Source organism: Dermochelys coriacea, chromosome 11 (genome assembly GCF_009764565.3).
Source record: "Dermochelys coriacea isolate rDerCor1 chromosome 11, rDerCor1.pri.v4, whole genome shotgun sequence".
NCBI lineage: Eukaryota > Metazoa > Chordata > Testudines > Dermochelyidae > Dermochelys > Dermochelys coriacea.
Window position 1 is genome coordinate 73,508,488 of NC_050078.2, and position 13,531 is coordinate 73,522,018.

Sequence of the window (13,531 nt, forward strand, 5' to 3'; positions counted from 1 at the left end):
CAGAAAGAATCTTAGTGCATGAAAGGCTGTAATGGGCAAGAAATGTTCTTAAATATCCTTCCTAGTAAAGCTATTATGTGGCTTCCCAAACTGGTTATAACTGGATGTGATGGGGTTTAAACCCTACACAGGACTGGAAGGGGTTAAGGTGGCCAGATAGGCCTATTAATTCCACAGGCTGCATGTAAAGCGGGAGCCAGGGTGTAGGGAACTGATTGAAAGCAGGTTCAGCTGGGCAGGAAAAGGCAGGGCTTATAAAGCCAGGTATCTGGCAGCTGAAGTAGGATACAGGGAAGTAGGCTGCAGTCATTTCCTGAGAAGAGGGAGTTGACAGGCTGGTGAGCCCAGAGACAGGGGGAAGCCAGGAATGTAGGAGAAGGCTTGGGGGAAAGCAGCAAGGTAGGACAGTGCAGGCCTTGGCTACTGACCAGAGAGCCTCTGAGCTGAAACCCAGAGTAGAGGATGGGATTGGATTCCCCTACCAGCTATTGGGCACATGGCACAGGCTAGGCAGAGGACAGCAGACAGCCTGGTAGTCCTGGAAAGACTTTCTTACACCTACCCCTGCCAGAGTGCTGGGTTACGAAGAAGAGGCTGCAGTTTCTAGAGTGAGATGGGTCCACAAGGAGAAAGGATGACCAGAAGGACACCACTAGAGGAGAATGCAATGCCTGGTGAAAGCTAATCCCCAGAGTGACCAAGAGGAGGAACCCCATGACATTGGGTTTTAAGTAGAGCTAGTCAAGATTTTTCCCTTGGTGTGTTTGAGAGAAAATGGTTTTTTGACAAAACAGGAATTTTTTCCCAAAAAATTTCCTTTGAAACTTTAGGTTTTCATAGAAAAAACAAATATTTTGGTTTTAAGCTGAAAATCCAAATTTTGGAGGAAAACCTCACCCCAAAAAGCCCATTTGTCAAATTTTTTCAGGGGGAATCATTTCCTGACAAGGTCTAGTTGTAAGACATTTGATCATAGATACAAATCATGTTCCAAATGGGTTTGTATAGTACTGGGGACACTGAAGCCTTGGTCCATGACCAGGGTAGAGTTGCCAACTCTGACTGAAGCTATTCCAGGAGATTTATTTTTTCCCAACATGACATAATGTGATTTTCTTAAAATATCCTATTAAAGTCTCTTGGATTGCTTTCAATAGTCACCAGGAGTGTGTGTGTGTTTGGTTGGTTGGTTGGTTCCAGGAGACTCCAGGCCAATCCTGGAGGGTTAACAACCCTAGATCTAGGTGCTGCCATAATAGAAATAGCAAACTGTCTGTAAAAGGCTTCAAACCTGGTTATAAGTACTAGTGTGGTCATGGGTTGAAGGTGTAGGTAAGAGATGACAAGGGCCCTATTCTGCCCTCAGGAGTGCAAATCCCATTGACTTTAGATGAATCTGCAAGCAGAGTTGAGCTCTGGGACTTCCAATCATGATGAGTTGAGATTGGATAAATTGATCGTGTTAACTAATTGAAACAGAAGTGCAAACAGCTATGTGGCAGTTCAGAGGCAGATGTGCCAGTCCACTTGGTTAGCAGTTGGGTCGCAGTGATGAGACCTGGTTGATCTACTGAAACTGGAAATCCAAACAAGAACATACCAACATTCGTGGCAAAACCACTTTAGCCTGCTTCCAAAACCACAGCTGTCAGATGCTGGAGATCAACCAAATTAATCTCCACCAATTTGTAGATCACTGTCTGATGTGGATGAAAAATTTCAGATTACCTCTAGGCTGTTGGCTCAAAGCCAATGCAGTAATGGAAAGCTGCGCTACCTGACATCTTCCAGACGCATATTTTCAACAAAGAAGAGCACCGTTTGCCTTCTTGCAGGCATAGTTTGGGCCTACAAAACTTACTCCCATATTTTGCCCCTACAGCAGTGAGCCAGGTGTAGATGGGAATACTTGCACCGGCAGTTCCTGAGGGGTACGCGTACTCGGGTAGCTAGAAGCGCAAAACATGTAGATTTCCTTCCATACTTCAATTACATGCAAATAATGGGTACAAATGTTGACTCCTGCAAAATGGAAGCTGCCTTTAAAAAAGAAAATTGACTTTGATTGTCTTGTACTGAAATCAGGCGATGGCCTCACTTCAGTTCTGGTGGACAATTGTGAAGGCCACAGAAATACTTTTGTGACTGGAAGTTATTTTAGAATTACCTTCTCACACCCTAGCTCTGTGAGGCATCTTAGTTGGTAAGAATGGTCTTGTGGTAAAGGAATGGGCCTGATACTTGGGGCATCTGGGTGCAATTCCTGGCTGTGCTACAAATTTCCTGTGCAAAGTCACTTACACTGTATGTCCCATTTTCTGCTTGTATGTTATACCTCCTCTCTCTGCCTCTTTCATGTCTGTCTAGTAAGAGACAGCCACTTTCCCAATGACTTTACAATCTATGTACAGCTCCTAGCACGATAGGGCCCTGTAATACAAATTAGTAACAGAAAAGTCTGCACTGAGACAATTTAGGCTGTGGTTCTGTGGGGACAAGAGAACTGTGCTTTCCATTGCTTTCAATCTGCACCTATCATGGTCTCATTAGAAAAATCAGTGTGTAGACTGATAAAACTTAATTGCATGAAGCACAAGAATGATCACAACAAATCTCATGATTTCACCAGAATTTCACTTAATGGGTCAAAATGGGATCACCACATCATTTCATGCTAAATCCCATGTGGGGTTTTCTGTAAATCTATAAGACCAGCGTTGCCTGGACACTGGAGTCACTTATGTAGCATACAACAAGCCCAGCTGGTGCAAAATAGCCTTGAGAAGATTGTATGTTACTTAAAAGTCATTGTCTCCATCTGTCTCTAATATGTTGACTTTAGCACCTTTCCATCTGCCACAGTTTGCTGCTGAAAGCAAGGCATGATGAGTACGAAAGGTTGAGTGATCCCAGCAGAATGACCCCTTTTTGGTTTATGGCCCAGGTGATGGTGTTTTGTCAGTGTCTTGGAAGAGTGATCCATTAGCAGGAATGCAGAAGAGCTTGAACTATGCTGTCAGGATGAGAAGCCTTCGTTCCTGAAATACTTAACCCCTCTGACCTCCACTCCCTCCTCCCTAGGCCATTTCAGTTCCACAGATTGAGAGGCAAAAAGCACAGCCTAAAGGTGTGTGTGAAATAGCCACTCATATTAATGCAGTCAGTGACTGAAGGTAACCTGCTGCTACTGTGCCATTTTATGCTAGAAAAATAGGTACAGTAACTATATATATATAAAATCTAGGTGTAGCTAAACATAGTGATTCAGATAAGTTTCTACACCACTGGTTCTCAGTTGGGGGTCCTCAGCCCCTGGGGGTCTATGAGCAGGTTTCAAGGGGTCCACCAAGGACTGGGCTTCAGCCCCAGATGGCTGGGCTCAGGCTCAGGGAAGGAATGCCACTTCCACCCCTGGGTCACCTCAGCAGGCCACCCAGCCTGTTTGGGTTGAGGGTGTGGGAGGATGGTGCACATCCAAAAATTGCAGGGTCACCGCAGAAGAGAGATCTCCCCCTGCCATCAGAAGGGGCTGCCTCACAGCCATTGACTCCCAAGCAGGCAGCAGCCAGCCAAGGAGACACACCACTGCTCTGCCCTGACGCATCAGCACTTCAGGGAGCAGGGCCAAATGGAAGGCAGAAAGCTGGAGGGAGGCATGTGACCCTGTGTGCCCCCTCCCCCCCATGCATTGCCTCTGGTTGGAAGTCCACAGGTTGGTCTATTTAAGTTCAGGGGTCCTGTATTAGATGCCAGGTATTAGAAACATATTTACAGACATTTTTCAAAGGAAGTCTCAAACTGGAGACCCCCAAACCTTGCACGCAAATCCTCTTGGCTAGTCAAAATGGGCACTTTCTTGTCACTCTAATTCAAAGCTGATCACTGCAGAGCTAGTGACCCAACTTACATGTCCCAAATGCAAGTGTGAGTGTGTAGGTGTGATGGGTTGGACCCCCTTTCTGGGATGCCACCTAATGTATTGGGATTTCACTGAGCCTCCCCTGCTCAATCAGCCTGGGTTCCCTCTCCCTGCTTTGCTGAATTAGCTCTCCGGCCTCTTGCAGCACACACACAAGTCGGGCGACACCCCGCTGTAGACACAGACTTAAGTCAGCTCTGTGTGAGAGGACTCCCCTAGCACTCACGTGCACACCCCTTTTGGGAGATAAACCCAAAGTAATAGTGTCTTGAGCTGCATAGAGAAATCTGCACAGTGCAAGCTCATAAAAATCCGCCCTCTTCCTCAATGTGATGAGAGATGTGCACACTTCTTGCCTCTCCCCCAATTAGAAATTGCATAAACTGGTTTTATTATGACAGGTTTCAGAGTAGCAGCCGTGTTAGTCTGTATTCGCAAAAAGAAAAGGAGTACTTGTGGCACCTTAGAGACTAACAAATTTATTAGAGCATAAGCTTTCGTGAGCTACAGCTCACTTCATCGGATGCATTTGGCATCCGATGAAGTGAGCTGTAGCTCACAAAAGCTTATGCTCTAATAAATTTGTTAGTCTCTAAGGTGCCACAAGTACTCCTTTTCTTTTTGGTTTTATTATAAACAAGAAATAAGTTTATTAACTAGCAAAGGTGGATTTTAAGTGGCTATAAGAGAGAATAGACAGAACAGAGCAGCTTACTAAGCAAATGAAACCAAACACACAATCTAAGCTAGTTTCACTTCAGAAATTAGTTACAAATAGTATTTCTCACCCTAGATATTGTTGCAGGCAGATTACAGACAGTCTTGAAAGGCTGCTCCACTGGTCTCCCTCTAGAGACTTCAGTTATTATTACTCATGAGTAGTACCCTTCCAGCTTGGGTTCAACCCTTCTCCCTTCAGTTCAGTTCAGTTCAGTTCTTGCTTCCAGGTGTTTTTTTCAGTGTCTCTTTGGGTGGGGAGGCAGAGGAGAACCCCTGTGATGTCATTCCCCTACCTTATATAGCTCTTGTGTAAGGCAGGAACCCTTTGTCTTCCAGTGGAAAACCATTGGCATTCCAAAAGAGGAGGAGGGGTGTCCAGTGCTAGGTAATTCAGCCCCATGTCATTGCCCGGCTGTTGCAGCCATTGCTCATAGGCTGTCTCCAGCATCCACAGGAAGACTAAGCTCTTTCACAGTCCATTTTCTCTGCTAATGGCCCATTAGCCCTGTCTGGCTTTTCCATTGTTGTACCTGAAGCACGGGTTGGGGTGATACTACTGGAAATACAGATACAGAGTTAATATTCCTAACTTCAGATACAGAAATGATATAGGCATGCAAATTGAATAATCACATTCAGTAAATCATAACCTTTACAATGATATCTCACACGAGCCATCTTGCGTAAAGTATATCTCAATTATGTCATATTCATATCATAAGCATATTTTCATAAAGAATATGGAGTGAAATGTCATGGTAAGGACACATGTTTCACTCACAGATGCAAGCTTTGCACATGCAAAATATGTTGGCAAATCTCAGACAAATTGGTAATTTTTATTTATTTTATAAATAAAATTTATTTATTTATTTAATTACCCCCAAAGTTTTAGATGCTTATAGATACTTTGTCCAAACTATGCAACCACTGTGGACTTGTAAAAATAGGCTGGCAATCTTGTGAGCAGTCACTTAGCATTATTGTTCTTCCTTTGTACTGCTGTAATGCCCTAGGGCCTCAGTGGGGATTGGGGCTGTATTGCACTAGGTACCATGTGGTCATCTTTGCCATCGTCTATCATGGTCTATCAGCATTTCTCCTTCTCTGTGGTCAAGGCATGTAAAAATAAATAGGGGGAAGAAAAATTATTTGTAGAGGTGGTCAAAAAAAAGTCGTTTCAATGACACTTCTCATTGAAATTCCCGCTGAAAAATCATCACATTTTGGTGAAAATTTCATTCTTCACCATTTAATCAGATACACAGCTGTTTAATTTCCTTGATATTTTGATGAAATTTTCATCAAAATAAAGTTTGTTTTTATAAAAAACTCTAACTTTTTTGGTGAAAATGTCACTTAGGGTAAGATTTTAAAGGTATTTAAGTGCTTAACTCATGGGAGGTAGGCACCAAAACACTTTAAAAATCTGTTCTTTACAGTTTGACCAGTTCTTCTAGTTATACAAAGTAGACAAGCCAGATCCAGTTACTTGTCACTATGAATTTTAGGCAGTGGTTTGGATCAGTTCTTATTTGATCCACACAAATTCAGCCATACATAGGCCTGATAAGTACTTGATACAAATGCATAATGCCACATGCATTCTGGGTAACTGCATGACACATTCATTTAATTTCAGTTTATAAAGCTAAATGTAGATGCATAACTTTAGAAACAAACAAATCTTTAATATTAACAAAATTAACTCTCTTGCCAAAATAACTGCATATCCTCCCGGCATTAATCGTTTATACACACACCACTGCTCCAGCCCAACAGCTCTATGGACTATGATCTAGTCTGACCTCACACATAACAGAAGTCATGGGATTTCATCCAGTGATTTTCATATCTAGCTCACAAGCTGTGGCTCAGCTAGATCATATAGCTTTTTGAAAGGCCTCGAGTCATGATATGAAGATTCCCCAGGGGTGAAGAATTCACCACATGCCTTAATAAGCTGCTGTAACGTTGAATTACAGTCACTGGTTGCAAAATTCTAACTGGAAATAAATGCAAATTATTTCTACTTGAATTCTCAGCCATCAAATCTTTCTGATTTGCCAGCCAAAGACTAATAAAATTGCCTCTTAAACTTACATATTCCAGTTTTGTTTGCTGCTATTTAAAAAAAGTCTCCACCCCTCTAAAAGTGGAAAGGATATAGGAAGGGGAATAAGCTATACTGGTATCAGGCACCTTTGTACCTGTATAACTGTGGCCACTCTAGGAGTTGTACCAGTATAACTATCCATAAACAAACAAAAAAAAGACCCTCACACTGCTAACTAACAGAGGGTATGTCTACCCAGCCTGGCACTGAAGGTATAATCTCCAGCTCCAGTAGACCTCCACTGGAGCTGGTCTGCTAAAAATAGCAGTGTAGCCATGGAGACTTGGAAGATGGGATGGGCTAGCCGCTCTCGTATTAGAGTTTTGGATGGGATCATACTCAGGGCAGCTAGTTCTTGCCGCTCATGGGAGAGGCCCAAAGATTCTTGGGTTTTCTTTCTTTTCTCCCCTTCCATCCTCCCTTTTTCCTTTTTGACCCTGGAAAATAAGACAGAGGAGTGGGATAGAGGAGAAATGACAAACAGAGAAGGGAAAAGACTAAACTTTTTCTTTCCTGGTTTCATTGAAAAAATGGATTTGACAGAACAACTTTTTGGTGACTATTTTCAATTTTGCAAAAAAGCCATTGGCTGGTGGAGAGAAAAAATACATTTGAAAAATATCATCTGGCTCCAGTTCCATCCTATATAGAGGTCCCTAAGTATTTATATTCAGTTGCACCCCAAATTTGCCCCGTTGTCACCCCAAAGGCTTGTCTACATGGAGACATTGACCAGCCTAGCTATAGCAGAATAATTAAATTAAAGTAGCTATGCCAGTGTATCACCCTGTGTGGATGTTTTATTCTGGAATAAAAGTGTCTTTAGTGGTATAATTATTCCACTATAGCTGTGCTGGTCAGTTCCCCCATGTAGACAAGTTTAACTCGTGGATCGCTTTGGGTAAATGTCATTTGGTCCCAGCCTCTCTGTACTTGGGAAGGGGTGAATAAAAGCAGCGCTCTGGCATGTTAAGGAGCTGTGCTTGTATTGGTCACTCCTGTGCACAGCATTTAGGGTACACCCTGAAATGGCAACCATTCTACTCCCTGGGACTTCCAAAATCTGGCACGGTGCACACAGCTCAGCCCATATGAGGTTCCCCAGCGCTCGTCCCAAAATCCAGCACTGAATGCTACTGACCTGGGAGTGTGCATATGAGTTAATTTCTTTAGTTCAACAATAGGTTTATTACGGGGGGGAATATTGGCTTTCAAATAATCTGCTCTGCATTGGAAGGAGATGTATAATGGCAGGACTTCAGCATTTCCCACCCCCAGATTCCCCCTCCCGCCCACCCTCCAACAAGGTATGTGTGGCTGGCAAGTGAAGGAGCCGTTAAGCCCATTGACATATTTATAAAGGTCTGTTTACTAGAATCATGATGGGCAGACACTTGCTAATGGCTCTTTAAAACAAGATCTCCCCAGTTAAACTAACCCAGCTTTGGCCAGGAAGCTATAAAAGGAATTCTAGTTTCCACCACAGCACAGAGAGATGATGATCTATTCTTCCTTTCTCTCCCACAGTGTCTCCTCGACAAGCAGGCATCCGATACTTTATTCAAAGCCAACGCTGTAGCTTAAATCTCTTCTTCCGTCGGGGTTGTTAACCCAATCAAATATTCATTTGCAGCAAGCTTCAGCACACCCAAGATTTGACATAAAGTAATTCCACCCCAGCATGTTCCACTCAACAGGATTATTCCTTGTAGTAATCACCAAGCTGTTCCCAAATTGAGCTTCACGTAGAGCTTTCTGTGCAGACATATGCACGCCTGTAGCTGCTATTGCTTTACCATGGGAATTTATGAAGTGGGAATGCAGGAGGCTGGATCCTGAGCTGGTGTATAACAGCAGAGCTCCAGTGAAGCCAGTGGAGTTATGCTGATTACACCATCTGAGGATCTGGTCCAGGAAATGTATCCTTTGAGTTATGCTACAGTTACTCATTAAGAAGGGGACAGATTTAAAATATTCCATGTCTTTCAGCCACACCATGTAAGGAGCCATCTTCCTCGACTGAACCACTGCTGCCTCTATTTTATATTCCATTAGCACAGAAAGGACCCATTGTGCTAGCAACTCTTTTTCTCACTATATGTTTGTACAGCATCTGCCTTGAAGTCTAGGGGGATGGCTACATGAGAAACTCTATAGTGGCACAACTGTAAAGAAGAGGTTCTTCTGTTGCTGTGGTATATCCACCTCTCCAAGAGGCGGTAGCTAGGTCAACAGAAGAATTCTTCCATCAACCTAGCACTGTCCACACCAGGGCGTAGAGCAGTTTAACACCTCTCTTGGGGTATTAATTTTTCACAGCCCTGACCAGCATAGCTAGGTCAACCTAAGTTTTAGGTGTAGACCAGGCCTCAATATACAAGACAGACACAGGGTTAGTGAAATTAAAGATTATGAATCATATTTTATAAGTGGAGAGTTGATACACAGATAGGAGTCAGGCCTTCTCCACACACAAAATTGTACTGCATTATCTAGACCCAGATAGCTAACGCAGTACAAGAACCCACTCAGTATGAACTCAGTAATACTGGTATAAAAGTGTTTGTTTAGGCAGGAATTTATTCCTGTGTGGGAAGAGGAATAAGTTGTACTAGTGTAAGGCACTGTTGTTACGATTAACTTTGTTCGGAGTAGGGGTTGTGCTGCATAACAGCAAAAAAAGCATACCTGTAATCAAACTAGTTACACCAGTAAAACACTGAGTAGATTAGGGTTCAGGGACTTGCCTATGGTCCTACAGGAAGTCTGTGGCACAACTGACAATTGGACCCACACCTTCTGTTTACTAATCCAATGCCTTAATCATGAAACCATACTTCTAACCCTGGTGACGAATGACCCCCGTTATTCAAGGTATGTCCTTCTCTTCAATCATTCTTTATCTCTGTCATTGTCCTTGGGAGCTGAAAGCTGTGATTGGGGCAAGAGCGCGAGAGTGGTTGGTTTTTATCTTTTTGAAAGTGTGAACAAGTCCTGTTGGGGTTATTTTTCTCGTTCAGTTGGAGAGAAGAAGTATACATTTACCCGCTGTAAAACAAAGCAGCCTCACTTTTATGTGCCTTTTATGTGACTCAAAATCTGCTCACCCAGCAATAGATAAAAGCGGACATGCTTGCAGCTCTAGGAGAATGCCTAGGCTGGCAGAAAACACGCAGTATGTTTGAATGTTATTTAACAGGGCAGAAGTGTGAATTTTTAAACCAATCATTTGTATCCCTGCAAAAATACCTCCTGTGGAGGCAGAGTATGTAATAAACATCAGTATCAGTAGGAGTACTGTGACCCACAGAAGGATTACTGGGCTGGAAGAACTCCTAGCTGCCCCCACCCCCGACACAATACCTTCTAGCCCCCTGGAGAGAGGTGGGGTCAGTTACCCTCCAAACCTGAATCTTCAAGGGAAAAATAAATCGCTTCGCCCAGCATATTCTTCTGTACAACTCCACCTGTCCTGAGATGTCCCTCTTACTACAGACATGGGATCTCAGCTAGACCTTCTGGGGCTTCCGAGATCTGATGTCTGTAGTTAGAGGGACTGCTCTGCCCTGGGACCAGAGGGCTGCTCTCCTATCTTGCAGATTCAGAGAATCCTCTGGGGTGAAAGATGCCACATAATGAAAGTGATAAAAAGTTTAAATTCTATACTGGGAAGATACTCAACACTGGAATGTCCTTCCCTCCTCTTTCACCAATAATAGGAGTTCAAAGATTGCAGAGAGGCAAAACTGAGATCCCTGGAATGTAGTTAACATTAACCGGGGAACAATCAACTGAAAGGCAGGAAATAGGAAATTAACAAATACTTGCTCACAGTTGGCCTGTGGAATTCATTGCCACCAGATGTCATTGAGGCTAATCACTTAACCAGATTCAAAAAGAGAATGAACACTTATTTGGTTAACAAGAGCACCCAGAGTTTATTCTGCTTGTTCCTTACTGCTTTAAGAGTTTTGCAAAGGATATCAACCCTCTGTTTCCAAGCAGGAGCCAATTTCTAACTCATATTGGTTAGGAATAAACTTACTTGCATCTTCCTTTCAAGCAGATGGAACAGGCCTCTGTCAGAAACATGATACCAGACTTGAGGGACCATTGATCTGATCCAGTCTGGTGATTCCATTAGTCCTCTATACAGGGCCGGCCCACAACATTTTGGCACCTTAGGCAGGGAGCTCAAATGATACCCCCATGCCCCCTCGCTTGGGCCAAAACTTTGAAAGGTCTCAATTCTGCCTTCCTCCTGTTCTACTCCTCTCATGGTACCGCTCTGCTACCTACCCCAATAAAGGAGAACTAACAACTTAAAATGCGTTGTTCAAAAATGTTAAGTAACACTTAACTTTCAAATGCCTGAACAGCAAATGTAACTTTTCTTGTCTGCATAGTAAACACTGGCATTTTTATCTGTTTGAATAATCAAAGTGGTGCTTTCCATGCCTTTTTGGTTGCAAAGATTTCAACTGCTTCCTGAAGGTCCACAGTCTGGGCCAGCTCATGCTCTATTGAGATGGTTGCAAGGCCGACCAGCCTCTCCTGTGTCATTGTGGAGCGTAGATGTGTTTTTATTAACTTCAGCTTGGAGAAGCTGTATTCTCCACTGGCAACTGTTACAGGAAGTGTTAGAAGCAACAAAAGCATTTGGAAAGAGGGTGGTCATCTTATTTGTGCACATATATTCCAGAACAGCCTTTGGAGTTGATCCTGTTGAAATGTATCTTGAAAGGGCTTTCAGTTCATCACCTAAATCACTTGCATCGATATCACGCATGTCATCATGTGTCAGCACTGTCTCTAGTGCGCTGCATTGCTGATGTTGGTCTTCTTCAGGTATATTGAGGAGTTTTGGAATAACATACAACATCCCAAATATACTGCTGTGTTCTTTGAGCTGCATGAAATCTTCTTCAGCTGACTGTATTGCACAATCTAGCACCTGGTTAAAGAATTCAACTTTGAATTGTTGTTTGCGGTCTCTTATTATCCTGTGCCTTGTAATCAAAATGTCTTCTTCCGTGACTCTTGTATTCTTGAATGGGTGGAAAATAGCTTCAGTGTGAAGTTCCTCTGCCAATTTCTGTGCACTCTTCAGAACGTTTTGAAGTCCCTCATCTGACAGGTAAGACTGTAGGTACGACTTTGCTTTGTCCAGTTGTTCCATTGCTCCAGATATATCAAGGTCAACACCTTGGAGTCTCTTGCTTACAACATTTATTTCAAACAGTATATCATGCCACAACACTAAGCCAGACAAAAATTTGAAGTTATATATGTTTCTGGTGATTCCATGTCATAGCATTATCCTCCATAATGGCAACTATGGCAACATCTATCTTCCCAATTTGGGGTTTGATAGGCTTTATCACCCCCACTCGACTTTCCCATCGTGTGGCACTCAGTGGTTTCAGTGTCAGAGAGGATGTTCCAAGATGTTGCTTCAAAATTTGCCATCGATGAGTTGATGCAGAGAAAAATACATAGATGCTTTGAAATACATTAAAAAATTCAGCAGCCTCACTAGAAGCTGATGCTGCCCCACTGACCACCAAGTTCAATGAATAAGAATAGCATGGGACAAAAAAAGCTCAAGGGTTTAACTCTCAGATCCGTGTCTGCACTCCTCTGTTCTTTCCTCTCATGTTGGCACCATTATCGTAGCCCTGACCTCTCATGTCAGCTATCGCAATTCCTGTATCTTCCAGCTTTTTAAGAAACACTTTTGTCATACCAGCTTCTGCAGTATCATCAATGTCAATAAATTCTAGAAAATGCTCTCTGACAGTCACCATTGCAGGGACATTTTCACTAGGTTCTGTTGTTCTTACAAAAAGCACCATTAAAGTCATTTGTTCCATATGGCTGATGTCCGGTGTGCAGTCCAGAATAACAGAGTAATATCTTGCTGACTTCAGATCTGCCACAATCTTCTGTTTGACTTTTGTTGCCAGTAACTGTATGATCTCATTTTGAATTGTTTTTCCAAGGTAGTGGTATGTGTACATTTCTTGGGTGGTGACTCTTCTTAGATGCTCCTGGAGTACAGCATCAAACTCCACAATTCTCCACAAACTCCACAGCATCAAACTCCACAAACTCCACAAACTACACAATGGAGTACAACTCCACAATTTGAAGGAAGTTTCCATTGTTTGGCACATACAGCTGATCTGAAGTGCCACGCAGGGCTAGGTTTTGGGTAGCAAGCATTCTCACAATGGCAATGAGCCTTTTCAGAACATTTTGCCAGTAAAGAGACTCTGATGCAATCTTGTCTTGATGCTGATCATCTATGGTGGCCTTTAACCTTAGTCTCATCTCAAGCTCGTTCCACCTATGGAATGCTCTCTGGTGATTTGCTGCCTTCTCATAACATTCCAGATTTCTAGCCAGATTATTCCAGTCCTTTGTTCCTGTAGAACCCAATATGGCTGGAACATTAGACTGGAAGAGTTTGCATCAAAAACAATATGCAGCATTCTGGTGTTTTGATTACATAAGCCGTGGCCTCTCCACTTTGTCACCATTGGGGATTTCACACCAGTAATATGTTGGATGGAAACTTCTATTTTCATTGTCTTTGGGGAACATGAAAGTTTTCACTTGCTGTGGCCCATGCAATACAAGCATAGGCGTGCACAGGGGTGTGCCGGGTGTGCCCAGGCACACCCTAATGCCCTGAACTCCAGCTAGGAAGGCTGCTCCTCTCCCCTCCCCCGCTGGAGGGTCAGAGGTGGGAGGAGGAGGAAGAGGAGGAGTCT

General features: G+C 43.1%; 1 long non-coding RNA gene across 1 annotated transcript in view; it reads left to right on the forward strand.

The window, feature by feature from the left end:
• Nucleotides 1-9,949: 9,949 nt before the first annotated feature.
• The window catches only part of LOC122458211, a 29,095-nt gene continuing 25,513 nt past the window's right edge, over nucleotides 9,950-13,531 (forward strand). Inside the window, exon 1 of the long non-coding RNA XR_006278126.1 lies at nucleotides 9,950-9,961. This is a non-coding gene — a long non-coding RNA (uncharacterized LOC122458211). The remainder of the gene's footprint in view (nucleotides 9,962-13,531) is intronic.